General features: G+C 42.4%; 1 protein-coding gene across 5 annotated transcripts in view; it reads right to left on the bottom strand.

The window, feature by feature from the left end:
* ppm1ba (protein phosphatase, Mg2+/Mn2+ dependent, 1Ba) overlaps positions 1–14,978 on the bottom strand; it is a 39,386-nt gene extending 24,408 nt beyond the window's left edge. For 4 of the 5 annotated variants that reach the window (XM_031804834.1, XM_020461164.2, XM_020461166.2 and 1 more), the window contains exon 1: positions 14,633–14,978. The gene's annotated coding sequence lies outside the window, so the exon portion shown is untranslated. Of the gene's footprint in view, positions 1–11,090; positions 11,154–14,632 lie in introns of all 5 variants that reach the window. The other variant, XM_031804833.1, reaches the window with a different exon arrangement.
* Positions 14,979–18,778: the final 3,800 nt, after the last annotated feature.

The raw sequence follows: 18,778 nt of genomic DNA, 5'->3' as shown, positions 1-18,778 counted from the left end.
ATCATAACTTTGACTTAAATGAAATTTCACTTAGTCATGCATTGAGGTCAATGGGAGACTAGCCTAACAAAAAATGTGATTTAGGACTGGCCACATGATGTATTAAGAACCACCATAGAAGACCACGGAGATCAGCAGAGAAACTAAGGAGAAGTAAAGCCTAGACAAACCTAACCTTTAGTTTGTCACCTATATCTACAGGTGGGCAGATATACAGTGGCAAGAAAAAGTATGTGAACCCTTTGGAATTACCTGGATTTCTGCATAAATTGGTCATAGAATTTGATCTGATCTTCATCTAAGTCACAACAATAGACAAACATAGTGCTTAAACTAATAACACAAATTGTATTTTTCTTGTCTATATTGAATACATCATTTAAATACATCCTTTAAACATTGACAGTGTAGGTTGGGGAAAGTATGTGAACCCCTAGGCTAATGACTTCTCCAAAAGCTAATTGGAGTCAGGAGTCAGCTAACCTGGAGTCCAATCAATGAGATGAGATTAGAGATGTTGGTTAGAGCTGCCTTGCCCTATAAAAAATATTTTAAAAAAAAATCACCAAATTTGAGTTTGCTATTCACAAGAGGCATTGCCTGATGTGAACCATGCCTCAAACAAACGAGATCTCAGAAGACCTAAGATTAAGAATTGTTGACTTGCATAAAGCTGGAAAGGGTAACAAAAGTATCTCTAAAAGCCTTGATGTTCATCAGTAAGACAAATCTACAAATGTCTATAAATTAACAAAGTTCAGCACTGTTGCTACTCTCCATAATACTGCCTGTCCTGCAAAGATGTCTGCAAGAACACATTATTTGTAATACATTTACAAACCTTTCCGTTTTTTTTTTATACATTTATGGGGTTTTGTGTGTACATTAATGAGGGAACATTTTTATTTAATCCATTTTAGAATAAGGCTGTAACGTAACAAAATATGGAAATAGGGAAGGGGTCTGAATACTTTCCGAACGCACCGTATACACAGGGTACCAGTCAATTTGAGAGTAAATTTGTGCAGGGTTACGTGCTAAATGAAGTAGATATGTCCACATAACTAGGAATTAAGGTGACAGATAAAACAATAGCAGCAGGATATGTGATAAGTCAAATATAGTGTTAAAAAGGGTCAATGCAGATAGTCCGGTTAACTAACTATTTATCAGTTTTGGCTTGGGGTAGAAGCTGTTCAGGGTCCTGTTGGTACCAGACTTGGTACCGCTTGCCGTGCGGTAGAACAGTTTATGACTAGGATGGGTGAAGTCTGACAATTTTTAAGGCCTTCCTCTGACACCGTCTGGTATAAAAGGTCCTGGATGGCAGGTAGATCAGCCCCAGTGATGTACTGGGCCGTATGCACTACCATCAGTAGCGCCTTGAGTTCGGATGCCAAGCAGTTGATATCTTGACTGGTGATACAACCAGTCAAGATTTTCTCAATGGTGCAGCTGTAGAACTTTGAGGATCTGAGGGCCCATGCCAAATATTTTCAGCCTCCTGAAGGGGAAGAGGCATTGTCGTGTCCTCTTCACAAAAGTGTGTTGGTGTGTGGAGCATGATAAATGCTTAGTGATGTGGACACCGAGGACCTTGAAGCTCTAGACCCACTCCAGTACGGTCCCGTTGATGTGAATGGGGGTGTACTCTGGCCTCTGTTTCCTGTGGTCTAAGATCAGCTCCTTTGTCTTGCTGACATTGAGGGAGAGGGTTGTGCTGGCACCACATTGCCAGGTTTCTGACCTCCTCCCTATAGGCTGTCTCATAGTTGTCTGTGATCAGGCCGACCATCAGGCCGACCATTAACTTTGTGATCGGCAAAGTTAATGATGGTGTTGGAGTCTTGTGTGGCCACGCAGTCGTGGGTGAACAGGTAGTGCAGGAGGACTAAGCACTGACCCGAGGGGCCTTCTTGTTGATGGTCAGCGTGGCGGATGTGTTGTTGCCTACCCTCACAGCCTGGGGCGGCCCGCCAGGAAGTCCAGGATCCAGTTGCAGAGGGAGGTGTTCAGTCCCAGGGTCCTTAGCTTAGTGATGAACTTGGAAGGCACTATGATGTTGAACGGCAGTCAACGTTAGCTTATTTGAGGTGAATCACAGCCCTTTCCCCCCCCAACAAAGTAGACATCTTCATGGTAAGATGAAGAAAGCTATTTCTAAATCCTCAGTCACTCCTTCCGAACAAACACCCCTGCAGGGCACTAACTAGCCTAATCATGAAATCAGTCTGGTCTTAGATGAAGACCAGATCCTAATTTCAACATCCAAATATAGGCCTATACACACACACACACGCACGCACAAACAAATCTACAGTCAAGCCCATGAAAAGTTCACATTCTTACACAGTAATAATTGAACTGCTCCCAATGGTCCAATAAAAAGTGTTCCCAGGAATGACCGGGCCAGAGGCAGGTCTCTCTCCCATGCAGAAAGCTGGAACCGCTTCAACTGGCTTGAATATTAGGCTAGATGGAATGTTTTTCAGAGGGCAAAAAGTTAAATCAACACTTTTACCAGGATAAATAATTATCCTCTTTGGAAGAACCTGGGTCCTCAGGGGCTTCATTGTGATATGGTGTGAATATCAGAGTGACTCCCCGGGCTCTCCACACTAAAACACCCAACATTGCACATACACCAGCACACACTCATAGATGGTGCACAACCCTCAAAGCAAATGAACAAGCTGCACCTGTACATAGCCAATCTGTAAATAGCCCATCCAACTACCTCATCACCATATTGTTATTTATTTTGCACCCCAGTACAGCTACTTGCACACTCATCTTCTGCACATCTATCACCCGTGTTTAATTTGCCATACTGTAATAATTTCGCCACTATGGCCCATTTATTGCTTCACCCTCCTTATCCTACCTCATTTGCACAAACTGTATATAGACTTTCTCTATTGTATTATTGACTGTATGTTTGTTTATTCCATGTGTAACTGTGTTGTTGTTTGTGTCGCACTGCTTTGCTTTATCTTGGCCATGTCGCAGTTGTAAACGAGAACTTGTTCTCAACTGGCCTACCTGGTAAATAAAGGTGAAATATATATATTTTTTTTTTTGGGCTTCACTTTATATTGATTTTGAGTTCACTTATCTGACCTCTCGACCCATTCATCTCTTTCCCCACAGATACACAACACTCTTTACACAGACACCCTGTTCAACATTATAAGTAACCCAGCACTTGACACTTATCTGAGAGTTATTCTGAGCCCTCCAGTCAACACTCCGTGTGCCGACACGTATGGGCAGAGAAGACAGGGTCTATCAGATTCCGAGGATAGAGAGCCAGCCAGAGCGGAGTTACTCACAGTTGACACCATTTCCATTGGTGACCTCATCAATGATCACGTCAACTAGTAATTGTTTGACAAACATTGTTGCATCGTGACCCGGTAGAAGCCATTCATATTTTCTTGTGAACCATACAATAAACAAACATATTTTTGGCACGACCAAAAATGGATTTGCAGACTGCCTGAATAAACTCAACTCCAAAGGACTGTCTGTGTGACAGTGTCATGGACATTGTATTTTGGGGGTATTTTAGGATAAGCATTAGCTGTTGCAAAAGCATCGGGTCCACAGAAACTATGAAACATGACATAATACAGAACATTAAATAGACAACAAAACTACATGCATTTGTTTTTAAAAAGGCACACGTAGCCTACATATCAATGCATACACACACACACACACTATCTAGGTCAAATAGGGGAGAGGCGTTGTGCCGTGAGGTGTTGATTTATTTGTTTTTTGAAACCGGGTTTACTGATTATTTGAGCAATAGTAGATGGATCAGAGTTCCATGCAATAAGGGCTCTATATAATATTGTACGCTTTCTTGAATTTGTTCTGGATTTGGGGACTGTGAAAAGACCCCTGGTGTCATGTCTGGTGGGGTAAGTGTGTGTGTCAGCTGTATGTAAGTTGACTATGCAAACAATTTTCTTATAAAAAGAAGTGATGCAGTCAGTCTCTCCTCAACACTTAGCCAAGAAAAACTGGCATGCATAGTATTTATATCAGCTGATTACAATGAAGAGTAAGACATGCCACTGTGTTCTGGGCCAGCTGCAGCTTAACTAGGTCTTTCCTTGCAGCACTGGATCACACAACTGGACAATAATCAAGATTAGACTAAACTAGAGCCTGTAGAACTTGCTTTTTGGAGTGTGGTGCCAAAAAAGCAGAGTATCTCTTAATTACGGACAGGCCTCTCATCTTTAAATCCATTGAATCCATATGTTTTGACCATGACAGTTTACAATCTAAGGTAACGCCAAGTAATTTAGCAACATCAAATGGTTTTGTGATGAATAAGCCATCTGATTTGATGAAAGACAGAGTTGAATTTGTCTTTCTGCCCATAATTTCATTTAAAGTACTCCAAAGTTATTTTCCATCATTCTTTATATCATTGATCTTGGCTTCATGAAACAGTTTCTTATTTTTGTTGAATTTAGTCACAATTTCTCAATTTGCAGTAAATCAGCTAGTCTGATGTGCAGCCAGACTTATTAGCCACTCCTTTTCCCCCCATCAAATCAAATCAAATTTATTTGTATAGCCCTTCGTAAATCAGCTGATATCTCAAAGTGCTGTACAGAAACCCAGCCTAAAACCCCAAACAGCAAGCAATGCAGGTGTAGAAGCACGGTGGCTAGGAAAAACTCCCTAGAAAGGCCAAAACCTAGGAAGAAACCTAGAGAGGAACCAGGCTATGTGGGGTGGCCAGTCCTCTTCTGGCTGTGCCGGGTGGAGATTATAACAGAACATGGCCAAGATGTTCAAATGTTCATAAATGACCAGCATGGTCGTATCATAATAATGCCCCATCTCTTTCATCCACAGTTTTTCAATTCCTCATCAATCCATGGAGCCTTAACAGTTCTAACAGTCAGTTTCTTAACAGGTGTATGTTTATCAATAATTTGAAGTAATTTCATAAATTGATCAAGTGCAGCAATGCTCCACATTAATCACATCAGACCAACAAATATTTTTAACATCATCCACATAAGGGTCACAGCAAAATCTTTTGTATGATCTCTTATACACTATTTTAGGCCCAGCTGTTGGAACTTTGACTTTCCTGGATATAGCTACTATTTTGGATCACTGCATTCAATGGGCACGGATACAGCTTTAGAGCAAAGTTCTACAGTATTAGTAAAAAATATGATCGACACTGCATCGCAATGCTAACTGTGCCACTAGAGATCCTAGTTTGAGTCCAGGCTCTGTCGCAGTCGGCCGCAACGGGGAGACCCATGGGGCGGCGCACAATTGGCCCAGCATCGTCCGGGTTAGGGGAGGGTCTTGCCAGCAGGGATGTTCTTGTTCCATCGCGTACTAGCGACTCCTGTGGTAGGTGCGGGTGCAAAGCATGCTGATACGGCTTCCGGGTTAAGCGGGCATTGTGTTAAGGAGCAGTGCAGCTTGGCTGGGTTTCGGAGGACGCACGGCTCTCGACCTTCGTCTCTCCCAAGTCCGTACGGGAGTTGCAACGATAGGACAAGAATAACTACCAATTGGATACCAAGACAAATTGGGGAGAAACAGGGGGTAGAAAAATATATATCATAAAAAAACACAAAAATACATGTGGATGATCTTGTTCCTGTAGTGTTTGTAAACATCCTGGTAGGTTGATTAATAACCTGAACCAGATTACAGGCACTGGTTACAGTAAAAAGCTTCCTCTTGAGTGGACAGCTCGATGAAAACGAGTCAATATTTAGGTCACCAAGAATGTAGACCTCTCTGTTTACATCACATACACTATCAAGCCTTTCACACCTTATTTAGATACTGACTGTTAGCACTTGGTGGCCTATAGCAACACCCCAAAAGAAAAAGCTTTAGATGTGCCAAGTGAACCTGCAACCACAACACATCAATAACACTTGACATAAGATATTCTCTAAGCATTACAGAGATTTGGCTCTGAATATATACAGCAACACCTCCCCCATAAGCATTTCTGTCTCTTCTATAGATGTTATATCCTTATATTGCTACTAGAGGTCGGCCGATTAATCAGAATGGCCGATTAATTAGGGTCGATTTCAAGTTTTCATAACAATCGGTAATTTGCATTTTTGGACACCGATTATGGCCGATTACATTGCACTCCACGAGGAGACTGCGTGGTAGGCTGACTACCTGTTACGCGAATGCAGCAAGGAGCCAAGGTAAGTAAGCTAGCAGGCATTAAACTTGTCATATAAAAAAAACAATCAATCTTAACAATCACTAGTTAAACTAATATCATCAACCATGTGTAGTTATCTAGGTTGTCCTGCGTTGCATATAATCGACACAGTGCCTGTTAATTTATCATCGAATCACAGCCTACTTTGCCAAATGGGTGATTTAACAAGCACATTTGCGAAAAAAGCACTGTCGTTGCACCAATGTGAACCTAGCCATAAACATCAATGTCTTTCTTAAAATCAATACACAAGTATATATTTTTAAACCTGCATATTTAGTTAATATTGCCTGCTAACATGAATTTCTTTAAACTAGGAAAATTGTGTCACTTCTCTTGCGTTCTGTGCAAGCAGAGTCAGGATATATGCAACAGTTTGGGCTGCCTGGCTCGTTGCAAACTGTGTGAAGACCATTTCTTCCCAACAAAGACCGTAATTAATTTGCCAGAATTGTACATAATTATGACATAACATTGAAGGTTGTGCAATTTAACAGCAATATTTAGACTTAAGGATGCCACCCGTTAGATAAAATACGGAACAATTCGGTATTTCACTGAAAGAATAAACGTTTTGTTTTCGAAATGATAGTTTCCGGATTTGACCATATTAATGACCTAAGGCTCATATTTCTGTGTGTTATTATATTATAATTAAGTCTATGATTTGATATTTGATAGAGCAGTCTGACTGAGCGGTGGTAGGCAGCAGCAGGCTCGTAAGCATTCATTCAAACAGCACTTTCCTGCATCAGCCAGCAGCTCTTCGCTGTGCTTCAAGCATTGCGCTGTATATGACTTCAAGCCTATCAACTCCCGAGATTAGGCGGGCAATACTAAAGTGCCTATAAGAACATCCAATAGTCAAAGGTATATGAAATACAAATGGTAGAGAGAGAAATAGTCCTATAATAACTACAACCTAAAACATCTTACCTGGGAATATTGAAGACTCATGTTAAAAGGAGCCACCAGCTTTCATATGTTCTCATGTTCTGAGCAAGGAACTTAAACGTTAGCTTTTTTACATGCCACAAATTGCACTTTTACTTTCTTCTCCAACACTTTGTTTTTGCATTATTTAAACCAAATTGAGCATGTTTCATTGAGGCTGGTGTAACCATTTCACTTCGGTTACACCAGCCTCATCTCGGGAGTTGATAGGCTTGAAGTCATAAACAGCGCAATGCTTGACGTACAACGAAGAGCTGCTGGCAAAACACCCAAAAGTGCTGTTTGAATGAATGTTTACGCGCCTGCTTCTGCTTACCACCGCTCAATCAGATACTTAGATACTTGTATGCACAGTCAGATTATGCAACGCAGGACACGCTAGATAATATCTAGTAATATCATCAACCATGTGTAGTTAACTAGTGATTATGATTGATTGTTTTTTATAAGATAAGTTTAATGCTAGCTAGCAACTTATCTCGGCTAACTGCATTCACGTAACAGGCAGTCTCCTTGTGGAGTGCAACGAGAGAGAGGCGGGTCGTTATAGCGTTGGACTAGTTAACTGTAAGGTTGCAAGATTGGATCCCCCGAGCTGACAAGGTGAAAATCTGTCGTTTGTTAACCCTGCCGTTCCTAGGCCGTCATTGAAAATAAGAATGTGTTCTTAACTGACTTGCCTAGTTAAATAAAGGTATATAAAAAATATATATTATAATAATAATTAAAATAAAATAAAGAAATCGGAGCCCAAAAATACCGATTTCCGATTGTTATGAAAACTTGAAATAGGCCCAAATGAATCGGCCATTCCGATTAATCGGTCGACCTCTACTCTCAACACGCTATGACGTAATTAGTGACACACAGACATCACTGATTAGGTTAGCACTGCCAGAAGAGGACTGGCCACCCCTCAGAGCCTGATTCCTCTCTAGGTTTCTTCCTAGGCTCCTGCCTTTCTAGGGAGTTTTTCCTAGCCACCATGCTCCTACATCTGCATTGCTTGCTGTTCTGGGTTTTAGGTTGGGTTTCTGTATAAGCATTTTGTGACATCTGCTGATTTAGAAGGGCTTTAAATAAATTTGATTTGATTACTTTCTTTGCATTATGCACACACCCATAAACCCACACTCACCCAGCTGGTAAGACTGGGGCCCATATCCCTAAATTTTTCAGGAGATAAAAAACTAACGAGAGTCTACACTGAGAAACGTTACACCACTGGTATTAACCATACTGTTCAATGAACATGTCAGACCTACAGGTTAGCTTTCCATATCCCATTAATGAGACCAAATGTGTGCGCGTCCAGCGTAAACACCAGCTCTACAGCTAAGTGGGAATAACAGACTGAATCAGCAGCTGGGTTATGTTTGGATCTGTGCAACAACAAAAAAGGATGACATGTTTTGAAATACAGTGGAAAGAGAACAAGCCTAGACCTACTAGGCTACTTCATCTTAAACAATAAGAACCAGGACCAGGAGTCAAGAGCGTCAACAATGAACCTCTCCTCCATCAGTAGAGGCCAGCAAAAAATAATATCTCCCACGTCCCATCCTCTCTATTTGGGCTATCAGCCCCACCTCCACCCCTCATGAGGGACTGCTGAGACCAAGGATAACAGGATGTTACGACACCTTGAGGCCTCAGGTAGCCTAGAGGTTAAGAGTGTTTGAATACCCAAGCCGGCAAGGTAGAAAAATCTGCTGTTCTGCCCCTGTGCAAAGCCGTTAAACCCAACAACAACAACTGCTCCATTGGCACCGATGACGCCGATTAAGGCAGCCCCCTGCACCTCTCGGATTCAGAGGGGTTGGGTTAAATGCAGAAGACCCATTTGGGTTTAATGCATTAAATTGTGCAACTGACTAGGCATACCCTTGCCCTTTCAACTAATTCTCTATGGCAGTTGAGGTGACAGGATCAAAACAAACAGAGAGCTTACCTTCCTTCCAAGAATGTGAAAGGCTCTTTCTTGGAAGTAGACATCACTGTTTGTTTTGACTCCATCACCACCTCACCTGAGGTCATCTGAAGCCCTAGGGCTATTAAGGCCTAATCACGTTCACTTAATCATAGAGAATCTCAGTCATCATGAGTGTGGCCCATCTACACCAACATAAAAATATACACTGCTCAAAGAAAAAAAGGGAACACTAAAATAACACATCCTAGATCTGAATTAATTAAATATTCTTATTAAATACTTTTTTCTTTACATAGTTGAATGTGCTGACAACAAAACCACACAAAAATTATCAATGGAAATCAAATTTATCAACCCATGGAGGTCTGGATTTGGAGTCACACTCAAAATTAAAGTGGATAACCACACTACAGGCTGATCCAACTTTGATGTAATGTCCTTACAACAAGTCAAAATGAGGCTCAGTAGTGTGTGTGGCCTCCACGTGTCTGTATGACCTCCCTACAACGCCTGGGCATGCTCCTGATGAGGTGGCGGAAGGTCTCCTGAGGGATCTCCTCTCAGACCTGGACTAAAGCATCCGCCAACTCCCGGACAGTCTGTGGTGCAACGTTGGTGGATGGAGCGAGACATGATGTCCCAGATGTGCTCAATTGGATTCAGGTCTGGGGAACGGGCGGGCCAGTCCATAGCATCAATGCCTTCCTCTGCAGGAACTGCTGACACATTCCAGCCACATGAGGTCTAGCATTGTCTTGCATTAGGAGGAACCCAGGGCCAACCGCACCAGCATATGGTCTCACAAGGGGTCTGAGGATCTCATTTCAGGCTACCTCTGGCGAGCACATGGAGGGCTGTGCGGCCCCCCAAAGAAATGCCACCCCACACCATGACTGACCCACCGCCAAACCAGTCATGCTGGAGGATGTTGCAGGCAGCAGAAAGTTCTCCACGGCGTCTCCAGACTCTGTCACGTCTGTCACATGTGCTCAGTGTGAACCTGCTTTCATCTGTGAAGAGCACAGGGCGCCAGTGGCGAATTTGCCAATCTTGGTGTTCTCTGGCAAATGCCAAACGTCCTGCACGGTGTTGGGCTGTAAGCACAACCCCCACCTGTGGAGATCGGGCCCTCATACCACCCTCATGGAGTCTGTTTCTGACCGTTTGAGCAGACACATGCACATTTGTGGCCTGCTGGAGGTCATTTTGCAGGGCTCTGGCAGTGCTCCTCCTGCTCCTCCTTGCACAAAGGCGGAGGTAGCGGTCCTGTTGCTGGGTTGTTGCCCTCCTACGGCCTCCTTCACGTCTCCTTATGTACTTGCTTGTCTCATGGTAGCGCCTCCATGCTCTGGACACTACGCTGACAGACACAGCAAACCTTCTTGCCACAGCAAACCTTCTTGCCACAGCTCGCATTGATGTGCCACTCTGGATGAGCTGCACTACCTGAGCCACATGTGTGGGTTGTAGACTCCGTCTCATGCTACCACTAGAGTGAAAGCACCGCCAGCATTCAAAAGTGACCAAAGCATCAGCCAGGAAGCATAGGAACTGAGAAGTGGTTTGTGGTCACCACCTGCAGAACCACTCCTTTATTGGGGGATGTCTTGCTAATTGCCTATAATTTCCACCTGTTGTCTATTCCATTTGCACAACAGCATGTGAAATTTATTGACAATCAGTGTTGCTTCCTAAGTGGACAGTTTGATTTCACAGAAGTGTGATTGACTTGGAGTTACATTGTGTTGTTTAAGTGTTCCCTTTATTTTTTTGAGCAGTGTACATATTCATGGGCTACAACAGAAAGACCTGCAGTGCTCAGTTCACTTTACAGGGCACCAGAATGAATGAGGCCTCTGGCCCTCTTGAACTGCAGGCTTATGGCATTTCAAAAGATGTAATTGATGTGAACATCAGACTTCGCTCTCTCCCTTCATTCCAGACCATGATCGCACCACTTACTTATCACTGTCAGCAACTATGTGGGCTACTTTCCTTTCTCCTCCCTCTTCTTGTCAGTGACCTCTGTATAAAGGATATTACAATAGATTAGGCCTATTTATTGACTCATGTAAAGGCAAGTGGATACAACAGAATAATAATCAATGTAATAGCTCCCATTTGACACACATGAAAGTCTGCCAATGTCCCAGCTTTGTCTTGGAAAGGTTCAGGCTACATCAACACATTTAACAGTTGACACTGGCAGACCAAACAGAATTCTACTTGGTTGTTGTGTTGGCAGTGACAGGATGGCACTGGTCAGTCACGTTTACATCTAGCACAAGGATGTTGAGAGCTTCTGACCAACAAACGTCCCTTTCCCCTCCCCTCTAGCTGAGAGAAGTGATGTTTACAGTGGGACAGGGGCAGCATTTTGCACCAAAGTGTCAATATAAACATGTCAATGATGATTCAATTTCATCCACAAAGCTGATCCTCCCCCAGGGTGTTGGTGGTCAGTACCAACAACACAATAAGTCATTGTCACCTCTAGGACTGTTGCGGTCACGAAATTTCATCACCCGGTGATTGACAGTTATTTGCATAACTTTTATTAACATAAAAACATTTCGCATCTCCTGGCTTCCACACATAGCCTTCAAACCCATTTTAAAAAGTCTAATACATCCATGTAATGTAGCCTACACCATCACAATAAATCCATTATTTATTTTAGACAGGTCTAAAGCTGATATGAAGCTGATATGAAGAAAATGTAGTCTATTTCAGAAGAAAAGAATAGCATACTCTGAGTTGTCCTTATGTTAGGTCCTGATGTGCCAAATGGCTGTGGGTGACACGAGTTCATTTAGCAGGCAAGATTTGCTTATAATTCCGTGGCATTATTTTATAGAAAGAACAATGCAATTGAACAAAGCTGAATCACATATTTTCTCCAAACGATTTGAGGGAGTGCGCACATGTGGCTATTCTGTGCTGAGAGGTAAACAAAGAAATAGGTACTCCTATAAGCTTAACTTAGAGTTATTAATGTAACTTTAGTAGTTCTACAAACGTTGGGCTATATGTTTTGATTTTATAATACATTGTGAGGCTGCATGATGAGTAATGATGATTTGAAAAAAGTAACTTGAAAGACACATGCTCTGTTTTTTGGCGCAGACTTTACACACTTTATCAGCCTCTCATTCACAATTTGACAAGCACTTGATAATGCCTCGAATCTCACGGTGGCATCCCCTTCGTGAACGCAAAGCACACTAAAAAAATCCATGCCTTTTGCAGCCTGGAGTTGCGTTGTGACCATCTCCCTGAGCGTGCTGCGCAATCCAGACGCAACTGCGTGAGTCCTTATCCAATTCCGATACAAACCTTATTAAAACATATAGGCCTATGGGCTAGGCTACATGAGATGTTCGACTATGATTATTTATTTTTTCTATTGTGTTATTGACTGAACATTTGTTTATTCCATGTGTAACTCTATGTTGTTGTTTGTGTCACACTGCTTTGCTTTATCTTGGCCAGGTCGCAGTTGTAAATGAGAACTTGTTCTCAACTGGCCTGCCTGGTTAAATAAAGATGTTTTTTTTTTTTATATAATATTCAAACAAGTTGCAAAAAACAGGCATCGTTTCTTACGCTGGACATCATTCACAAGTGATAGTATATAATTCACAAGTGATAGGCTAATCGTGTCACCCATCAGACTATTTTCGATGGAATATTGTTTTCACATACACTAAATCATATGTGTGACTTTTTAAAATGTATTTAGAACTTACCATTATCATGCACCTGTATCAAAACGGAGCAGCGGGAAAAAATACATTTAATCTATGCACTTAAATAGCAAACGGAGTGCGTTTTTCCCCGTAGCCAGACTAGAAAGGCTATATTCCTGTTGTAAATATAAGCAATGTGCTTAATATTAGGAAAATTGAGAAATAAAGTCGGTCTAGCCTATAGAAAGCTGATGGGATCCTCGTCTTTTTATTAGCGGCCATCACTCTGTTTTCTCCCGCAATTGCATAGCCTAAAGAAGTGTTGAGCAACATGAGCTCTCATTAAGTGTTTGATTCGATTTTCAAATACATTCGCATTGGTATCAGAGTGATTTGAGGGAGAATCGAGTGCTGAGTACCAGGCAGTTAAGCAAGTTTGGTAGACTACTAATGAACAGCTGTGGAATTTGACTGCCTTCATGACTCGTGATGGCCCGGTGTGGCGGTAATACGGTCACCGCAACAGCCCTTGTCACCTCCACTGAAACCTGAAGGGGGGAACCATATGGTGCACCCATCCATAATCTAAGCAGGTGTGACCATTCAGATCTCACGTGGTGGAGAAGAGTTAGCCTACAATTAAACATTTCTGGTCCTGCCAGTACTTGCACTTAGCCTAATAGTTGTACAATATATATAACTACCAGTAAAGCCTAAACTATGTATTTAGTTGCACCTGTTTGTTTTTAGAAATAATACTTTCTCTCTGAGATGGAATGAAGGGACTACACCTGTGTGACAACAAGTGCAGTTCACAATTGCGTTGCATAAATGGGGTGTATTCACCTGGATTCAAACAGATTGGAGTAAAACGTTTAGCAATGGTGTCCAACTAATAAATACATCCCCGGCAACAGGAGTTCCACTGAAGGCCACTGCTTTCACAGAAGTTACAAAGGTCAACAAGTTAGTCAAGGATACAGAACACACCATGTCCGTTTGCATTTGGTTGTAGTCCTAGCTTAGCTAGCTATATTCACCTGTCCTGGCACTGTTGATCCTGGGATAGCTAATGAGGAACAATAAAATCACGATTGTTCCTGATGTTAAACAACTTGCCAGAGGCTAAATCTCAGAGGTTTAGTGTTACATTTAGGGTTTAAACCCCTATTTATAGTTTAGGCGGGGTGGTTCCGCTAAATTACCAGGAGAATTGCAGTCGACCAATGTTTGTAGTTAGCTAATGTTGTTTATTTGAGTTAAGTTATAGCACACTACCAACTACTGTCACTTACATACAGCTATATACAGAGTAAGTTAGTGTAACGGTAACCACAATTAAAGCTAGCTTGCTGGCTGTCTATGTCCAACATGGATGGCGACCAAATTAGCGTGTATTTTTAGCTGGCTATCTTTGTGTAGCCAACAACAAGCAAATACTGGACCAGTGTGGCTCCTGTGGCAATGGGCTAGTTATCTAACTAATGTACTGTTGGGACATTTTCTATGTTGTCAACAACAACAGCTAGCCATATACCGGTATGTTACCTACAAGCAACGGTCGACTTCAATCAATGGCCATTTATTGTTTTCTCTACATAAATGAAATTAACTATGGTAGCCATAACTAACTACACACATAACTAGCACATAAGTAGCCTGAAAGTCATGATTGAGTGTGACTTCAATTTGACTAGTGAACGTTACTAGCTAGCTAACGTTAGCTAGCTGGTTAACTTAGCTAGTTACCTAACATGCTAGCTAGCAAGTTGGCTAAATCCAATCCACCTAAAAGTGAAATAGTTCTCTACTTACGTTTTAGCAGAAATTGAGTTTGCTTCAAATAGCCCCTCGTCTGGTTGCAATTGAATATTTCTTTACTTGGATATTAATTTGGGGTTTTAATTCGGTTTCTTGAACTAGCTAGCTGATCAGAATTGTAGCTATCTAGCTAACCAAGATAGCAAGGCTAGCATATTTGGCACACAAAAGAGACAGCGCTATGAAAACAATGTGTTGTGGGATAAAAATACTAGTTTGTGGAAGAACTGAACTGATTTGGCAGCTAACTAAATGTATGAAACAGATGACGTTCTTTCCTCCATTGATGGGCCAAAGCACAGATGAGCTCTGCTCGATGTCCAGCTCCAGGGGAGTGACATTCTCTCCACTCTTTACAGTCATTGGTCAAAGTCTACTACAAATTTGAGCTGAGATTGGTATTTAAATTTGTCAGTCAAATTACATTGTGACCTACCCTTTGAGGCAAAATATTATATAAACATTGTTTCATTGATTGCCTAGGCTATTAACTGTATATACCCCCCCCCCCCCCCCCCCTATATGTTATTTAACATTTTCCAAATATAAATAGTTGGGTTTGGAAAGATCGGCTGCATTACAATCTACAGAACAGTATATTTTAAAACCTTATTATCTTACTTTTATTCCGTTCAGGTGTCTTATGGCTTGGGGGTAGAAGCTGTTGAGAAGCCTTTTGGACCTAGACTTGGCGCTCCAGTACCGCTTGCCGTGCGGTAGCAGAGACAACAGTCTATGACTAGAGTGGCTTAATAGGCTTTGTCATGCCCTCTTCACGACTGTGTTGGTGTGTTTGGACCATAATAATTTGTTGGTGATGTGGACACCAAGGAACTTGAAGCTCTCAACCTGCTCCACTACAGCCCCGTCGATGAGAATGGGGGAGTTCTCAGTCCTCCTTTTCCTGTAGTCCACAATCATCTCCTTTGTCTTGGTCACGTTGAGGGAGAGGTTGTTATCCTGGCACCACACTGCCAGGTCTCTGACCTCCTCCCTATAGGCTATCTCATCATTGTTGGTGATCACGCCTACCACTGTTCTGTTGTCAGGCAAACTTAATGATGGTGTTGGAGTCATGCCTGGCCATACAGTCATGAGTGAACAGGGAGTGCAGGAGGGGACTGAGCACGCACCCCTGAGGGGCCTCCGTGTTGAGGATCAGCGTGTTGTTACCTACCTTTACTACCTGGGGGGCGGCCCGTCAGGAAGTCCAGGATCCAGTTGCAGAGGGAGGTGTTTAGTCTCAGGGTCCTTAGCTGAGTGATGTGATTTGAGGTCACTATGGTGTTGAATGCTGAGCTGTCGTCAATGAATAGCATTCTCACATCGGTGTTCCTCTTGTCCAGGTGGGAAAGGGCAGTATGGAGTGCAATAGAGATGGCATCATCTGTGGATCTGTTGGGGCGTTATGCAAATTGGAGTGGGTGTAGGGTTTCTGGGATAATGGTGTTGATGTGAGCCATGACCAGCCTTTCAAAGCATGGCTACAGACGTGAGTGCTACAGGTCAGTAGTCATTTAGGCAGGTTACCTTAGTGTTCTTGAGCACAGGGACTATGGTGGTCTGCTTGAAACATGTTGGTATGACAGACTCAGTCAAGGATAGTTTGAAAATGTCAGTGAAGACACTTGCCAGTTGGTCAGCACATGCTCAGAGTACACGTCCTGGTTATCCATCTGGCCCTGCAGCCTTGTGAATGTTGACCTGTTTTATAGGTTTTACTCACATCAGCTACGGGGAGCATGATCACATAGTCGTCCGGGACAGCTGATGCTCTCATGCATGCTTCAGTGTTGCTTGCTTTTCGAAGCGAGCATAGGAGTAATTTAGCTCGTCTGGTAGGCTTGTGTCCCTGGGCAGCTCACGGCTGTGCTTCCTTTTGTAGTCTGTAATAGTTTGCGAGCCCTGCCACATCCGACGAGTGTCGTAGCCAGTGTAGTACGATTCAATATTAGTCCTGTATTGACTCGTTGCCTATTTGATGGTTCATCAGAGGGCATATCGAGATTTCTTATAAGCTTCCGGGTTAGAGTCCCGCTCTTTGAAAATGGCAGCTCTACTCTTTACCTTAGTGCGGATGTTGCCTGTAATCCATGGCTTATGGTTGGGATATGTAGTGAAAAGAACAGGTCCTAGTATCGACCCCTGAGGAACAGCTTTATGTACTTCAAGAAGTTTGCACTGGACTGAGTTCTGTCACTAACATAATCAACTGGCGTCAGAGCCAAAGCCTATGAGGACAACTTATTCAATAAAATAAGATGATCAACAGTATCAAAAGCTGCTTTGTAATGTGATTTTTGGGATGTTTGTTTCAGATTCCATCTCTCACAGTTGAAGTGTACCTATGATAAAAATTACAGACCTCTACATGCTTTGTAAGTAGGAAAACCTGCAAAATCGACACTAAACGTGTTTGCTTATATTCTTCGTTAAGCAATGGCTTTTTTCTGGCCACTCTTCCTGTAAAGCCCAGCTCTGTGGAGTGTATGGCTTAAAGTGGTCCTATGGACAGCTACTCCAATCTCCTCTGTGGAGCTTTGCAGCTCCTTCAGGGTTATCTTTGGTCTCTTTGTTGATCTTTGTTAATTAATGCCCTCCTTGCCTGGTCCGTGGATTTTGGTGGGCGGCCCTCTCGACAGGTTTATTGTGGTGACATATTCTTTCCATTTGTTAATAATGGATTTAATGGTGCTCCGTGGGATGTTCAAAGTTTCGTATATTTTTTTATAACCCAACCCTGATCTGTACTTCTCCACAACTTTGTCCCTGACCTGCTTGGAGAGCTCCTTGGTCTTCATGGTGCCGCTTGCTTGGTGGTGCCCCTTGCTTAGTGGTGTTGCAGACTCTGGGGCCTTTCAAAACAGGTGTATATATACTGAGATCATGTGACAGATCATGTGACACTTAGATTGTACACAGGTGGAATTTATTGAACTAATTATGTGACTTCTGAAGGTAATTGATTGCACCAGATCTTATTTAGGGGGTTCATAGAAAAGGGGGTGAATATATATGTATGCACCACTTTTCCGGTTGTTATTTATTTTAATTTTCTTGAAACAAGTAGTTTTTTTCATTTTACTTCACCAATATGAACTATTTTGTGTATGTCCATTGCATGAAATCCAGATAAAAATCTATTTAAATTACAGGTTGCAATGCAAACGGGGATGAATACTTTTGCAAGGCACTGTATCTCATCCATTTAGAAGGCAGATGACACAGTCTTATACTCAGCTGGCTCCTCCTCGGATTTTGTGTTAAACACTCTACAACAAAGCTTTCTTAGTGTTCAACAAGCTTTCTCTGCCCTTAACCTTGTTCTGAACACCTCAGAAATAAAGGTCATGTGGTTTGATAAGAAGAATGCCCCTCTCCCCACCGGTGTGATTACTACCTCTGAGGGTTTAGAGCTCTAGGTAGTCACCTCATATAAGTACTTGGAAGTATGGCTACACTGTCCTCCTCCCTTAGCGGCAGGCTCAGGTTAAATCTATACTTAGTTTCCTCTATCATAGTTGCTCCTCTTTCACCCCAGCTGCCAATGCTAGATTACGGAGATGTAATATATAGATCAGCAGGTAAGGGTGCTCTCGAGTGGCTAGATGTTCTTTACCGTTCGGCCAGGTCACATCACTGCACTCTATACTTCTCTGTAAACTGGTAATATCTGTTTACCAATCGCAAAACCCACTGGTTGATGCTTATTTATAAAACCCTCTAAGGCCTCACTCCCCCTATCTGAGATACCTACTGCAGCCCTCATCCTCCACAAACAACACCTGTTCTGCCAGTCACATTCTGTTAAAGGTCCCTAAAGCACACACATCTCCTCTTTTCAGTTCGCTGCAGCTAGCGACTGGAACGAGCAACAAAAAACACTCAAACTGGACAGTTTTATATCCCTCTCTTCATTCAAAGACTCTTTAACTGACAGTTGTGGCTGCTTCACACGATGTATTGCTGTCTCTACCTTCTTGCCTTTGTGCTGTTGTCTGTGCCCAATAATATTTGTACCATGTTTTGTGCTACTACCATGTTGTGCTGCTGCCATGTTGTTGTCATGTTGTGTTGCTACCATGCTATGTTGCTGTCTTAGGTCTCTCTTTATGTAGTTTTGTGTTGTCTCTCTTGTTG

This window comes from Oncorhynchus kisutch, linkage group LG25 (genome assembly GCF_002021735.2).
Source record: "Oncorhynchus kisutch isolate 150728-3 linkage group LG25, Okis_V2, whole genome shotgun sequence".
Classification (NCBI taxonomy): Eukaryota; Metazoa; Chordata; class Actinopteri; order Salmoniformes; family Salmonidae; genus Oncorhynchus; species Oncorhynchus kisutch.
The sequence above is the reverse complement of the archived record's forward strand: the minus strand, read 5'-3'. Positions and strand labels throughout refer to the sequence as shown.